Below are 6,018 nucleotides of genomic sequence, written 5' to 3'. Positions count from 1 at the left end.
TTATTTTATTTACTTTAAATTTATTTTTTTATTTTTTTAAAAATCGAAAAAAACTATATTGTAAAAAAAGTTCAAATTAGTTACAATTTTAGTAATTTTTTTTATTATTTATATATTATTTACTGTTTATAAGAAAAAACAATACTCTGCCCTTTCTTTAACCTGATGTATGTATATCCCTAACTAATTTTAATATAAAGTATATGGGGTATTCCATGATGAAACAAGAAGGAAAGTTTTGGTTTTTGTTTTTTTTTTTTTTAAATTACAAAAGATTTTAAATATATAAAACAAAAAACCCTGTTATTTAAATCAAAATAACAGGTGTTAAATATTTCATGGAGTGCCCCATAATTGATTATATATTAAACAAATAGTTGTAAAGGACCACTTTCTTAATGATCGATTATAACTTATTGTACCTATTGAGGAACAACCTAAGAACTTCTAAAAATGTTTTCATTGTTATTATTTATTTCGTACTCCAAATTAGGAGCTTTAGGTTTCTACAAAAGATTTCCAGTTATTTCTGTTACGAGTTATTAATCCTAATTCGTTGATCGATTTGCCGGTTTCACTAAAAACAGTTCGGCGCCATGTCACTTATGGTCTTTCACGTCTTCGTACCCCTTGTGAGTTCCAGGTCAGAGCAGCATGGGGAGGGAATCATCGTAGGGCTTACGAAGGGTGTGTCCAATTCAGTTATATTTCCACATCTTGATCTCGGTGTTTATGTTTCGCTGTTGAGTACTTCTCCATAGTTCTCTACCATATTTGGAGAATATTTCTGAGGCAACGATTTATGAATCTTTGTAGTTTTTCTTTCATACTAGCCATTCCATTAAGAAACAGGGGCAAACTTCTCATCTATCAATGAGTGCTGTCCTATACAAGTTAAAGCTCAATGATAAAGGGTCTCCTCTTTATAGCCGAGTCCGAACGGCGTGACGCAGTGGGAAACCCCTTTTGTTTTTGGGTTGTTTTTGCCAGTCAGGATAGGAAAAACGGCACCGGCTAAAAACTCAGCCTGTGTCAACCCTGGGGATTAATTACACCTCGGAACCGCTTTTGCATTACTTCGAGGTGGACACCATATCTGGTGATTTTACATACCATCTTCGTTGTGTCTGCGTCCAGACCTCAATGATAAAGGGTCTCCTTTTTAAAGCCGAGTCCGAACGGCGTGCCGCAGTGGGACACCACCGCTTTTGCATAACTTCGAGGTGGACACCATATCTGGTGATTTTACATATCATCTTCGCTGTGTCTGCGTCCAGACCTCGGGATTCATACTCTACGTCGCTGCGTCCAGGTCTATTTTCTTCCTGCGCAGTACTTGTTCAGCGTATCTCATAACCGTCTTCCAGCTCTTATCCTCCAGCATCCTCTGGACTACTGTCTCAGACGATGGCGTCGCCAATGGCTGTTTCCAATTTCCAGTGTCTTTTAATCCAGCGTTTGCAATGATAGAATGTATGTTCCACATTGTCTACAATTTTTAGCTCCTCATAAATGCACCTGCTAGAGGTGCCCATTTGCCCATTCTATGCAGGTATTTCCGTAAGTAAACCAGGCCTGTCAACATCTGCATCACGTAATAGTTGACATCGCCGTGCTTCCTATCTCTCCGCATCCCTACATGGGGTATTAGTCGTCGCGTCCACCTAGCCTGATTCTCATTCAACCACCTTTGTTGCCAAAATTGCAAATTTTGTCCATGAGCATTCTGCTAAGGAACAGGGGCAAACTTCTCACATATCAATGACTGCAGCCCGATTCAAGTTAAAGCTCAATGATAAGGGGCCTCCTTTTTACAGCCGAGTGCGAACGGTGGGCCGCATTGCGACACCGCATTGGAGAGAAGTTTTACATGGCATAGTACCTCACAAATGTTGCCAGCATTGGAAGGGGAAAACCACCGCTGAAAAATTTTTTGATGGTCTCTCCAGGATTCGAATTTCCGATTCGTATGATCCGTTTTATCCGTTTGAATCTCAATCTGGATGTTGTATTTCGCGTAGTAGAGCTTGACGCGCTCCATGACTCCATTCCGTCTATTACAAGTACTGCGGACTCCGCCATTATCCGGTAGGATGAAATGACCCTAAGAGCCGCCATCCTCTGCACCGGCAGCAGGGATTTAGCTTGGCATGCTATCTGCAGTGTCTGGCCCCATATTTCGCTCCAATAGAGGAGGATGCTATTGCATGTCTCCATTAAAAGTCTGTGCTTGCTTGGGAGAGGCCACCTATGTTTACCATCAGTCGACTGAGTTGTGCCGTTATCCTCGCGACCTTTGTTGTCGCGCGCCGGATTTGCTCTGCATAGCTTTTTATCCAGTTGGATCCTAGATTTTTCACCGATATCTTGTTCTTCACCAGTTTGCCGTCTATGCTCGGGAGAGGCCACCTATTTTTACCATCAGTCGACTGAGTTGCGCGTGCTGGATTTACTCTGCGTAGGTCAGCTTTGTATCCAGTTGGTTTCCTAGATTTTTCTCCGATCTCTTGTTCTTCACCAGTATGTCGTCTATGCTCGGGACAGGCCACCTATGTTTGCCATCAATTGACTGAGTTGCGCCATTATCCTCTCTAACTTAGTTGTCGCGTGCTGGATTTGCTCTGCATAGGTCAGCTTTGTTTCCAGTTGGATCCCTAGATTTTTCACCGATCTCTTGTTCTTAACTAGTATGTCATCTATGCGCATATCCCCTTCCAAGGGTGTGTTTTTTCTCGTAAGGAGTAGCAACTCCGTTTCTGCATCGCAAGTTGCAAGCCGTGAGAGTACAGCCAGTACTTTGACCTAAGCATCAACTGGCTTAGTTTGCGCTCTGCACCTTCAGTGTCTCATGCCGTGGTGACTGTAGCGATGCCGTCAGCATATCCTACTAGAAAGGTTCCGTCTGGCATTTCTGTGAGTTGTATGGAGCCTTGCGCCGGCCCTGATGAGTGAGTTACTTTGCCATGCAAAAACTTCTCCCGAAACAGGTGTCGCAATAAAAAGGAGGCCCTTTATCATTGAGCTTACACTTGAATCGGACAGCACCCATTGATCTGTGAGAAGTTTGTCCCTGTTACTTCATGGGCAAATTTGCATTTTACCCTGTTGGGCAAGTCACTTCTCATTATTCTCGTCAGATACGCAGGTATATTTAAGTCCTCTCTGAGTGCTTGAAGGACGTCAAACCACCATCTGAGGCCATTAAATATGATTTTCACATCCAGTGTGGCTAAAAAGGACAATCGTCCTAGAGTAGTAGTTCCCTTGCATAGTCGTTTCCACTATCTTCACCATAAGTCCGAGAGCCCCTGCCTGGAATCCATGCTGTCTCATTGAGCATCTATCTCCCTCAATGACAAGGTCCTGGAGACGCGGTTTTATAAGTTGCTCCAAAATAAGTTTTATAAGTTGCTCCAAAATACAATCAGTGTAGGTCGGTTGGAATTGTAAATGGGCCAAATCGGTCCATGTTTTGATATAGCTGCCATATGAACCGATCTTGGGTCTTGACTTCTTGAGCTTCTAGAAGGCGCAATTCTTATCCGATTTGGCTGTAACTTTGCATGTGGTGTTTTCGTATCACTTTCAACATTTGTGCTAAGCATGGTTCAAAACGGCACATAACCTGATACAGCTGCCATATAAACCGATCTTGGGTCTTGACTTCTTGAGCTTTTAGAGGGCGCAATTCTTATCCGATTTGGCTATAATTTTGGACATGGTGTTTTGGTATCACTTCCAACATTTGTGCGAAGGATCGTCCAAATCGGTCCATAACCTGGTATAGGTGCCATTTAAACCGATCTTGGATCTTAACTTATTGAGCCGCTAGAGGGCGCAATTCTCATCCGAATTGGTTAAAATTTTGCATGATGTGTTTTGACATGACTTCCTAAAACTGTGATGAGTATGGCGCAAATTGGTACATAACCTGATATAGCTGCCATATAAACTGATCTCATCCGATTTAGCACAAATTTTGTACAACGGCTTCTCCCATGGCCTTCAACATACGTGTGCAATATGGTCTGAATCGATCTATAGCTTGATACAGCTCCCATATAAACCGATCTCCCGATTTTGCTTCTTGAGCCCCGAATCGTACTATAACCTGATATAGCTCCTCCTCCTTTTCCTTCTCCTTCGTCGTTATTCATTATTTTTTGTTTGCCTAAAAAGAGATACTGCGCAAAGAACTCGACAGATGCGATCCATGGTGGAGGGTATATAAGATTCGGCTCGGTCGAACTTAGCATGCTTTTACTTGTTTTGACTTAGTCTCTTTTCGAAGAATGCTTTTTCTTTTCTGCCCACGAATCCTCTCCACCTGCGTACATATATGCTATGACCAAATCCTCCTCAAATGAAGGGATTACGTAGTTGATGTTCACAACTCCGTCTCATCTCTATTGTGATACCTGGGTAGTTTGATGTTGGAGAGTGGGTCCGTATTTTTTCAGTAATCGTATCTGTCATGGCGACTCCTAAGGCCATCTTCCCCTTCTGTTCAGTGGATCATGTTTGGAGTTTTCAAAGTGGGGGCTAACTCGTTCGTACCGATGTTCTTGAAAGTTTAAAGCCTTTTTCGGAGGTTTGGAAGTGTTCTGCTGTTCTGCGGCGAACTGATACTCCCAGTAGCTATAACAGACATGGTACTAATTAACCCTTTAGGAACAACCTGCATTGCGGCTAGAATAATTCTAATCGATCATTATGCAAGTGGCTCTAAGTGTATTATAAAAACTTCAAAGAAACCAACAATAATTGTAATGAAAGAAAATTTGTAGAAATTTGTGTAACATAAAAACCATGTAACTATTTTGTGTACTATGAAACAAAAGAAATGATAGAAAAACATCCTATACAAAAAAAATTATGGCCTTTAGCCTATAAAGGTATTACTTAAGATTTAGCCAACTAACTACTCCACAACTTAGAGGGAGCTGCAGTGTCCTTCCCATTCATTCTCATAATGAACCATTTTTTGAATTACCTTAAACAATTCCATGACAATCCCTATGTATCCTAGCCATTCCATTTTCAGTGTGGGTTGTTACTTTTTATGTTTTTCGGGGGATTTTGGAACATTACAATTATTGAAATCGTCAATGTGTACCTTATTAAATGTAACATATAATGAATAGTGAGCAAAAAAATAAGAAAAAAATTGAATAACTTCTAATTTTAAATACTTACATATTTATGTAATGATTGATGACCTGATTAATTCTCTACTTCAGAGTTTTAATTATGTGAAAAAAAAAATTACTCGTACGTCGAAACTCATTCAATGGAAATCTTAAACAATAAAATATGGCTCATGAAGGACAAGAAAACAAAAAGAAGCAAAAAAACAAAAAATACGATGTATGATTATTCGATATCCACATACAAAAATCACATATTTAAGGACTTACAAGCATTTTAAGTTTGAAACCAAACCATACATGTTTAAGGAGTTACCTTAAATCGATATAACAATCTAAAAACGAAAGGAGTTTTTACCAACTACTTCCCGGCACGGGATAGCTGTGAGCACCACACAGGCTGATATATTGAGGTCCGATCTGTGTGGTGTTCATTGCTGTTACCAGAAGCTTAGCTGCGAGCTATCGGGCGCGTCAAAAGGTTGCGGATAGTGAAATGCACCATACGAAGTAGCTTCAATGGTAGTCGCGGACAATCATAGGTATCGAGCGAAGAGTCTCAGTGAGAGGCTGGGCGGCACCCGCTCTTGCTTGCTTGATGCTCGATATGACAAGGCTGGTTATGAGCGCCTTTAAATAGCCTGTTCCCGTCGTGATCGGTCTTTTGGACCGGAACGATCTTGCTCATCTACAGGATCTTGACTAGGATCGCCATCTCCATATGGAAATGTGGCTACAACAATAACTAACTACCTCCACCGATGTAAAAACTTTTCCCCAAAGAATGTTCTCATTTCGGCCCGCCGTTCAAACTCGGCTATAAAAAGGGGTCCCTTACAATTGAGCTAAAACTTGAATCGGATAGCACTCA

The sequence above is a fragment of the Stomoxys calcitrans genome, chromosome 3 (genome assembly GCF_963082655.1).
Source record: "Stomoxys calcitrans chromosome 3, idStoCalc2.1, whole genome shotgun sequence".
Classification (NCBI taxonomy): domain Eukaryota; kingdom Metazoa; phylum Arthropoda; class Insecta; order Diptera; family Muscidae; genus Stomoxys; species Stomoxys calcitrans.
Note: the sequence above shows the minus strand (reverse complement) of the source record.